Here is a 10,578-nt window from a genome sequence, read left to right as displayed (position 1 = left end):
TGCCCTGGGGACGAGGTTGAGAGTTATCCAGTTTAACCAAAAGCCTTGGCTCCGGGACTATATAGACCATAACACAAGGCTGAGAACTGCCACCAAGAACGACTTTGAGAAGGACTTCTATAAGCTAATGAACATTTCGGTGTTTGGTAAAACCATGGAGAATATCCGTAATCATCGGAATATCAAGCTAGTCACGAATGAAGCTGCCTATACGAAGCTCGTCATGCAACCAAACTTCAGGGGTGGGAAAGCGAAAACCTCATGGGTGTTAAAATGGGTAGGACGGGAATCAAGATGAATAAGCCGGTGTATATTGGTCAAGCTATTTTAGATCAGTCAAAAACCGTCATGTACGAGTTTCACTACGACTACATGCAGCCCAAGTACGGTAGCAAGCTGCGGATCTGTTACATGGACACAGATTCATTCGTGTACCACATCAGAACGGATGACTTTTACCGCGATATTGCCGATGATGTAGAGACACGCTTTGACACGATTGAATATAGTAAGGATGATGGTAGGCTTCTCCCCATCGGCAAAAACAAAAAGGTGGTAGGTCTAATAAAGGATGAATTAAGCGGAAAGGTCATGACCGAATTCATAACATTAAGAGCGAAGGCCTATGCATAAAAAGCCTTAACTAAAGAGGGTGGTGATCGCAAGGCCAAGGGTGTGAAGAAGTGTGTCACAAAGAAATCCATCACTTCCAGCGCTGGATGGTGTTGACATATAAGAAACCTAGGTCTGTATCCATAATAAGGGGCATCAAATCTACACACAGGAGGTGAATAAGCTGGCACTTAGTAGGTCAGATGACAAACGGATCGTATAAGCGGACCAGATATCAACATTTGCCAGGGGTCATTATCATTTAGCAGCTAAGGAGACATAATGACTGAGGTTTCCATGTCCAAAATTTTGTGAAGTAGTGCTTCACAAAAGCAACAGCAAAAAAAAACCAATATGGAGGATATCAAGAAATGTTCAAAATGTAATCACTCTTTTACACTAGATAATTTTAGAATCGACAAACGTAATGGTCAGTTGACAAAACTATGTATCAAATGCCTTGATGTTATGAGGGCTTCAAGAGAACGTATGAAATGCCAAGATGGAAAACAGAAGGGTCATTGCAAAGACTGCGATTTTCCTGGGTATCAACATAACCTTATTCTAAACAGGATTCGCGATGCTTTAAGATATGACACGGAGATAGCTTCCACCGAGTACCTGGGGTGCGGTATCTGCACATTCATTGGTCACATCCAAGATCAATTCAGAGACGGAATGAATTGGGGCAAAGAAGTGCTTGGAAATTTGACCATAAGATCCTGATTAAATATCAAGAAAATGGTGTTGCTCCCAGCGTGGAGGTACAATTATCAAGACTACATTATACAAATATGCAGCCAATGTGGGCCATCGAAAATCAGTTCAAGGGCAGCCGCTTTATCACTGAGTAGTTAGCGCGCTTTACCGCATAGTTCCGAAGGTGTTGTAATCTTCACCTTTGCGCACAAAGCTCCAATAAAATGAAGGTATTGTTACTGATCGCGATGCTCCTCCCGTATATCTTGATCATCTTCGGTTATCTAAAGTACAAACGACTATTAATAAATATGTCTGAATTGGTTAAAATTTTCGATGTTGTAGATACCCCAGCAGAAGCGCTTGAGCAACATGAAAACAAGCGTCAGGCTTTGAAAGATGCACGTAAAGGTAAGGCACACCTTCTACCAAAGAAGTGTACAGAAGCCTATATTGACAAAGCATCAGACGAGGTTATCGACAAGGTGTACTCTGAGTACATTTAGCGTGAAATCCAGGAAAATGGCTCAAAGACTGCCAAAGCACTGTCAACTCATACCATAAACATGTACCCGAGGCCCTGAGGCAAGATATCGATAAGGACCCCATCATCAGGGATAGTATGGCTGACTTGGGGATTCTCATGTACTCAGCTTTCGGAAAGTTTCTCACACCTTTGCTTATTGCTGCGCACACAATTAATCACACCCAGCTCTCAACGTCCAAGGTGGTTGAAAAGAAGGTTGATGAAGAGCAAGAAAACAATGGAAAATATTCTATCAAAGATATACATGGACAATCGTGAAGTGTTTGAAATGAAAGTATCATAGCAGATTCATTAGGCAATAGCAGAATAAAATCGCGGTACATGGATTGGTGTGGTATCTACGGTGACTCCCATTCACGCGCTTTGGAAATCCTGACACCAGCAGCTGATCGATTTCCATCACAAGCATGTAATTTAGTGAGGACCCCACATATGCATCAGATAAGATACGCTGGCAGATTTAAGGCCCTCTGTGATATATCAGTACCTGAATGAGTGATCAAGATCTTTTTGTGTGTACCCTTGGGTACACATAATAAATGAGTGAAGTTCAAAGTCAAGAAGAGAGAGTCATAACAAAGCCAGTAAAGCATCCGGAGAGAGTCGCACAAGGTCACAAGTTGGCGGCACTGATGAAGAAGAGGAAGGAAGATCTGAAGCAACAAGAGGGTGCTGTAGAATCTACAGTCAAAAATTCTTCTGGGGTGAGTTCTATACAGTCAGGCAGTGTATAAATTGGTGGAGGCGTTGTCGTATTTGCTTGCATGGCAGCAGGCGTCTACTACCTTACGCGTAAGCAGACCGCAGCGGCCCAACAACATGCCGAAACACGTGCACCAGAGCAGCGTCAACCTTCAAAGCCTCAAGCCAAGCCTGATATCGACTTTTTCAAGATGATATAATCTATAATATAAACATGAGTTCCAATGTGACCCCAAAGAGAAGGAAATCATCGACATGGTGTATGAAACAGTCGTGGACCTAGGCTTTACATTCGCTTACGCTATGGTTGGCAGGGGTTCCTTGGGATCTCGAGTTCTTCGGCTAAGTTGGATACAAGCGACGTGATGAAAATGGTGGCATAGTTCACAGCCGGACGGGGAAGCCGTGAGATGGCCGTCTCTAAAGGGTGGATCCCTGCATCTATCGTTCCAAAACCTAAGTAAGTACATCCAAGGTCTGCCTTAGGCAGACACAACCTAGAATAAATGACCCTAGACATCGTGAAAGATCCGTGCACGAGCATCTACAAGCTGTGGTAAAACTCAGAGAGTCTTGGACTTGCTCGAGAACGAGTACAAACACCATTTCTTCAACGTTGTCATCCTCTGTCCCACCATCCGCTGGAATAAGACCGACCTCGATAGAGCATTGCTTTGAAAGGATGACTATGTGTTCCTGATAGAGTCAGGAGATCAACTCTTTTACTGGATCGAGCAACTATCGAAGCTGCTGGCGGGTAAAGAGACGTTGTTCATCGCCGACGATATGATCGCTGACGAGACTCTCGACAAAAAGCGTCAGCCCTTGATTGAGCTTGCCATCAGCGGGAGACATCGAAGGCACAGTCTCTGGTTGTTAACTTAAAGCTACACGGCTCTCCTAAAGAATCTGCGAAGGCAAAAGAAGCAGCTGTTCATGTGGTACCCGCACGAACGCAGCGATATGAAGCTGGTGGATGAAGAGACGAACATGATCAGTGACAGGGAAGGGATCAAGACCCAGTTGAAAAAGTCGAAACATGCGTGCTTGTATGTGAGATTGGAGCACCCTCGGACCTGGAAAATTTTGGAGTGACGCGGATACAACTGAAAGGAGCATTTTTTGCCTTGACTTTCAACTAAATCAATATGTCTTGTATCGAATAAAAACGAGAGGAAGAGATCCGGAAATTGGAGGAATCAATTGAGGACTTGGAAGCAGATCTCGAGGAAAGAGATCGGGAGCTGTATAGGATGAATCTGAGAGATAAATACAACAATCAGATCGCTTTAATCATCTCGTCGCTGGCTCTTATCATGATCAAGTATATGATGAAATATTAAGACCATTTCACGTCATGAAGTAGGGGTCGTTAGTAATGACCCCCTTGTCAAAACTAAAAATCCTCATGATATCGGGAAGTACAAAATGCGGCTGGGTGACGCTATTACCGATCTCCGGGAGGTACTTAGATCCGAGTACATCCACCCAGGCCATTTCACGGGTGTACCCGCTGCGGGTACACCCGTGAAATGGCCATCTGACTCGTGAAATTTACCATTCTTTTACATGCTCCGGAGGTACTGCAATATCTTCCGGCACTAGCATCAATTCCTCTGCTACAAAGTTTCGATCAGGCCCATCTACCAAATAGTACAGGAGACGGGTACCAGTCACAATACGGTCCAGTCTATACGTTTTCTTGCTCCACCAGGCGTCAGTGGCGCGTCTTTTAGAGTCACTATGCTCCTCTCCAGGTTGTAGAAGATAGAGGTAGAGGCCATTGTCGGGTAACGGCTTTTCATCCGGGTGCCGCTGCTCACTTTTCATAAGCGGGACTTCATCCAGCTTGATGGCTTTTGAAGGTTTCATGTCGATCATAGCCGTTTTACTATTGTTCATGCTTTTCACGATAGTGTACAAATGTTTTACCCATGTGGTACTAGTTTCGTTAGAGGCAAGCTCTTGCGCATCTTGGGGTTTGAAGAGCCTCTCAGCGAGCGACTTTTATAGGACTCGACAAAAGCCGTGAAAGTGTGGTGGTATTTGGTAGTTCCACGCTTTATCTCGACACCCTTGGTCTCTAGCAGCTTACTCACGTCCGACTTGAACTCACTGCCGTTGTCACACTGGAATATACTTAGATATTTGAGGGGTCCGGCTTTTTATATGTCCTTGAGCATGTCAGCTACTTCACTAGCTTTTTTCGTACGCAAAGGCCTCGCTACTTTATACCTCGAGGCTACGTCGATGCCTGTGAGGATGCATTTATAGGTGTTTCCATACAATTTATCGTGTGGTGTGTAGAGTAAGTCGAATTGGTGTATTTCATTAGGCTTTGTGATTGTGAAATGCGGATAATTGATGCGCTTGGAACCTTTGATATGTCTGAGCCACAGGAGTTGACGAGTCAGCCAGTGTATGACTTTCTTTTTAGGTTATCCGCTCTGCTCAGTGAGTAGTTTGATGGCTTTCCTTCCAGTTCAGAGATGTTCTGGCTGGTAATAGATACTGCTTAGTTTTTCCTCCTCTCCTTCTGTGAGGATATGTGCTTTTACTTTCGACATGTTTATTACATGTCGAAAAATGTTCTGCGTTGCATCTAGGCCCACTTGTACGCTGCAAAACCTAGAAGGGCCAGGGATCCTACGATGAACGTGAGCTCGCCGTCTTGTTGTTGTTTGGAAGGTGTATAGTAGTCGGAGAGTTTCGGAGCTTTTTTGATCGTCGCGATAAAGTAGTCTTGCATGCCTTCATCAAGCTCTTTCAAACTTTCGCCAGCTTGACGCTTAAGCTCTCGCTGCTGGTTGTACCAATCGATTTTCGCTTGTCTGTCACGTACCCAAGCTGCTTGAGCTTCTTGTAATTGTTCGATAGCTTTATCGTGTCGTTTGCGCTCTTCGTCGCTATGGCCGCCGAGTTTGCTGAATAGAAAATTTGATCCGCTGAATGCGAGCGCATTAATCAACGCTCCTCCTGCCATTACTGCTAAAGTGGCCATTGTTTATTTCTAATATTCCACAGAGTGGAATCGCCCATCTAGGATGTTAAGCTGCGCATCTTGGAGCAAGTACACATAACATTTGATATCCCCAGTTCCATCCGCCTTCTTCGTCATGTGGAGAGTGATACCGTCTGACAACCTCTGTAGAGGTCTCCCACTACCATGTAGGCTGTGATCTGGGCTTGCTCGAAAATCTATGAATAACGCGTATCTTTCACTGAAGAACTGCCCAATGGTCACTTCACTATCGTGGGATCCGAAAAATACAAAGACTTGTTCCAGATGGTCCTTCGGCAACATGGCGTGGCTATACAGTTCATTCGGCTCACCCTCGACAGTGATCGAGATCTTTTCGATCTTGGGGTTGTAGAAGACCTCGTTGACTCCGCTATAGGCCTTCACTTTCCCCGGGTCTACGAACAACAGTAAGACGCCATTCAAACTCTTGGCAGGAGTGTCGATCTGGAGATTATAGCTGGTATCGGCTTTCTTCATCGTTATAACCTTGCTGCGGAATACACGCTCATAGGGCAGGGCGAGCCTCGAGTATCTTGACATCAGCTGGCTTAGCTGCGGTAGACCCTGATGCTGCCGTACCAGCATATTTAATTACGTCGCTGTGCTGTGCAAAGTACAGTACAAACTGCAGCCTGTCATATAAGCCTGCTTGATAGAATGGTAGATCCTTCGTAAGCTCTAACATTTTAATGATAGGGATAGCAAAAGTATATACATACGCTGCCACGATCGCTTTTTCTTCATCATTTCCTACATGGCGGCTAGCTTTGACTTGCAGAGCTCAGATGGTACCATCATTGGGATTGATACCTTCTAGAATTAGGTTGTTCTCTCGATCAAACTTTGGGATCAGAACATTGAAATCGCTGATGTTCTGCACTTCATTACCGTTCAAGCTGATGCAAAGGTTTTGAACCAGGGCCTTGCCGATGTTGCTGACGATGGTGCGTTTGTTGTTGGTACCAGTAAGCTCCAAGTCAAAGAGGAGATAAGAGAGCCCGGAAAAATTACATCATCTTTACCCAAATTGGGGACGTCGATATTACAAGTCTTCGTTTTGGTTGATCGTACTGCGGTTGTGTGAGACTTTGACACGCTGCTTTTTGCCTTTCATTGCCGGCATAGTTTTTAATTCCTTGTGTGGATCTAACTTCGTTCCGTACATATATTAATAGGTTTTAGAGGGTTGAATAAATGCCGATTAATCCAATATACGAAGAAGTCTTTACGCCAGAAAAAGACATTTCAGACGAGCCTGAGGAGTTTAGTATCGAGAGTGTGATCCTTCGACCCGAGGGCATCCAGCTCGATACCAGCATAGCACCAGAAGAGCAGGGAGGTGCGCGTAGACGATTGGAGTTGAGTACGGAGTCGACCGAGACCCTACTTTTTAAATCAAAGGTTGATAGCCTGTACACGAATCTTAGGGATGGGCTTGGGCTTATGCCCGATGCGATACATTACGATAGGTTCAGATTAGGAGAGGATGGCCAGCTTGTAGTAAAGAGGGTTGTGACGGGAAAAAGATCACTACCGGAAGTAGTACTCACGTTGCAAGATGGTAATTTTCCAACTATAAAACAGCTGCTGAAGTTGTTGGGTAGTATACGCATGAAAGCGATAGGGTTTGATGACTATCAGACACCAAACAAGGGCAGTAAGGCAACGGCCCAGAAACTTATGAATGAATTGAATTAGAGAGGAAAGGGCTGATGACATCGAGATGCTGCCACTGGTCGAGAATGTTCTAGACAAGACGGAGAATCTTATCGAAGATAATTCTTTTGACGGGGATATCACAGAGCGTGAAAGAAGAAAGCTAAACCGTGAGCTTCAAACGCTAAGGGGTAACCTCAAGCACTTGAAAGGCAAGATGGTCTTCTATGACAGTGAGATCGACAAAGCAGAAGCCAAGATGAAAGATCTCGAGAGCAAGAAACCCACGCCTGGGACATCTGAGGAATAGCTAGCTATCTGGAATGAAGACATCGCGAAGGCTAGGGAAGAGATAGAAGGACTCGTGATCAGAAGGAAGAAGCACGAAAAGCGCACGGTTTAGTTTCCTCAGACACCCAGAGCCAATTGAAAGGGATCAAGGAGACTCTGATGAAGATTGCTGGGGATGATACATCTTTACTAGAAAAGCTCAAAATTCTCTTCAAGGAACAAGGCTTGACTATCACGAGTATCGTCTCCGCCGTTGGCTTGCTCGTGTCAACCATCGTGCTCGCTGTTACATGTGGCTGAGGTGCTGCTGGAGGTGCTGCTGCTGGAAGTGCAGCCGGCAAGGGTTTTGTACAGAAACAGCTTGAAAGACTCGGGAGATTTTGAAGTACTTAGCAGGTAAGGCTGGCTCAGCCTCAGGTGTGGTTTTATTCGACTCGATAGTCTGTCTAGGAGGTGTGGTGAAGGATGCCTCATGCTTGACAGTATGGCCCAAGGCTTTGGTGTTCAGATCTAGCTCCACACCTACTACACCTATGATAGAGGGCGTGATTAGAACGTTGTTGTTATACCCAACAATGCCCAATGTTATACCCCAATGCGTAGGTCCATGTTGGAGGGGAGCATGTACACGCTGGAGATCAAGGCGAAGTTTACCGGAGTCCGTGCATACTGGAGCACCTTTTGAATCTCGGTGATGTCTTGATCTACGTTTTCCTCACGTTGAACCATGGCCTCGCATTTCTGCAGGAGGATCTGTCTAGCCGTGAAGTTATCGGCGTTAGAGCCTAGGATTGAGGCCTTGGCACTCGCTTGGGATCCTAGTAGCAAGATCACGTAAACGCAAAACTCTCGCTAAGCTTCATCAGACCCCCCGATGTCAGACCCTGGCTAGTGGGGATGATAAACTTGGCCCAATCCCCATCAACCTGCGGCCACCATCTACCAATTGTCAACGATGACACCAGAGCTTTGAACTTGTACAAAGCGTTGGGATCCGCACCACACCCACGACATATTTGCGCATACCCCAAGGTGGAGTAGGGGTTCTCGTACTGGAAAAAGGCCTCTTTCGTAGGGCATAGGTACCTTCATTCTCGCGAGAATACGTCTCATGTGGTAGTACACGTGGAATTTGAAAATGGATTGAACGAAGGGTACGGAGCCACTCATGTGTTTGGTAGATATTCCCAACACCGTTGTCGAACAATGACAAGCGAAATTCACCTGGATGTTCCAATAGTCCAAGGCTTACCCCTCCCACTTTACACTCACAGGATCGTTCAACAGTTTAGTGGGAACTTTGATGGGGTACTTGGTGAACTGTGGGTCGTAGACACGTAGAGGGCCTGATGCTCCAAATTAGTTACACCGAGACGCCACTTACCTCTGTTGGACTTGTATTTTGCTTTAGGGTCATACGAGTAAATGCTCATCGTTTCTTTAAAGAAACATGAGACAGCTGTATGTCACAAATATAGAGAACCCCTCGATATTCGAGGACAACCTAGGGCAGGACACGAGGATCGCTCTGAAGTCGATCAGCATTCGCCCTAGGTGGGTGAACCTCTTCACTAAGAGCGAGATCAACATCCATAAGGCGGGGTCTAAGCCGACTGAAGTCGGGGGTTTGGAAGTCTCCATCTTGATTGCGCTGGGTTTGTATAGAATCGAGGATCTCGCGACCATAGTCAACGACCAAGCGGGAGAGAGGATCAAGCTCTTCGTACTCAGTAACGGGGTATGTAGACTCCGTGTCAACGATGGATACGATGTCATAATCGATCAAGCACTGCAGGACCTTATAGGACGGGTCTTCGATAACAAGGTAAAGTTTACCAAAGGCGACCACAACAGCATCTACAAGACTGACGTTCACCAGCGGCTGAGACTCGTATGCCCCCAGCTGGATCCGGGTTATTCTCTTTTAAATGGTGAGAAATCCAATATACTAGCCGTGCTTCCAGTCCAAGAGCTAAACGCTTGGGGAGATATGGTGACATTGAGTTTCAACATTCCTGTATACCTCCCCCTTAAAGGTTCAACAGACAGGTTAGAGTTCATGCTCATCAACGAGTATCAAGACGATAAGAACCCTTTCGTTGGAATTACCATGAACTTGCTCATAGAATAAATGACAGACATTGCAAAGCTTTACCCGAGCTTACCTTCTGCACCTCCGGGGGGTACGGAGGACACTTCACAAGCCTACAGGCTCGGCAAAATTGATGAAGTGGAACAATACCTGCGGGCTGAGATTAAAGAACGTGACAAGCTCGCTAAAAAGTTCAAAATGCATGATACGTGGGTTAGATACATGGATCACGGGTTACTAGCGGTAAGTGTGATAACTTCAGGCGTTGGCATTGGTAGCATGCTATCTGGAATCGGTGTACCATTAGCCGTGGCTATGGGTGGAATTACGATTGCCATAGGGTTGGGACAAGCGGGTCTACGGAATGCGGGGAAAAGGCTGGGCTCTAAGAGTAAGAAGCATGAAAGCATCAGACTACTGGCGGAGACCAAACTCAACTCTATCGTTGATTTGGTCTCGAGAGCTGTGGAGAATGGTGTGATCAGCGACCACTAGTTCAGCTTAATCATGCAGGAGAAACAGAAGTACATGGTGCTGAAGGAGCAAGTCCGACAACGAACACGCCAAATCGTGGACTCGATCAATGAACGGGAACGTATCCAGCTAGTCGCGCAAGGGCGTGAAGAGGGTAAACAGGAGCTGATAAAAACTTGCAGTCTGTGCAATATGTCAGTGGTACTTAGAGGAGCCGCCGGCTTATTCATAAATCTAGTGTTTTAAACAACACACTAGATCACATGCTACTCGATTTCGAGCACTTCTCCAGTATCTCGATCGATAATAAGACCACAGTCATATACGACACGTCGCTGCTTTTCGGAGAGCTGTCTCAAGTATTCTTCCAGATTTTTCTCCCAAGCGATCGTGACGCAAGGTTCACAATAAGGACCGTCCGTTTGTGTAGAAGCGTCCTTGTACTTGACCTTGCGGATTGCTTCGAGGAGTTCAGCTTTTTTT

The sequence above is a fragment of the Hydractinia symbiolongicarpus genome, chromosome 11 (genome assembly GCF_029227915.1).
Source record: "Hydractinia symbiolongicarpus strain clone_291-10 chromosome 11, HSymV2.1, whole genome shotgun sequence".
Classification (NCBI taxonomy): Eukaryota; Metazoa; Cnidaria; class Hydrozoa; order Anthoathecata; family Hydractiniidae; genus Hydractinia; species Hydractinia symbiolongicarpus.
Note: the sequence above shows the minus strand (reverse complement) of the source record.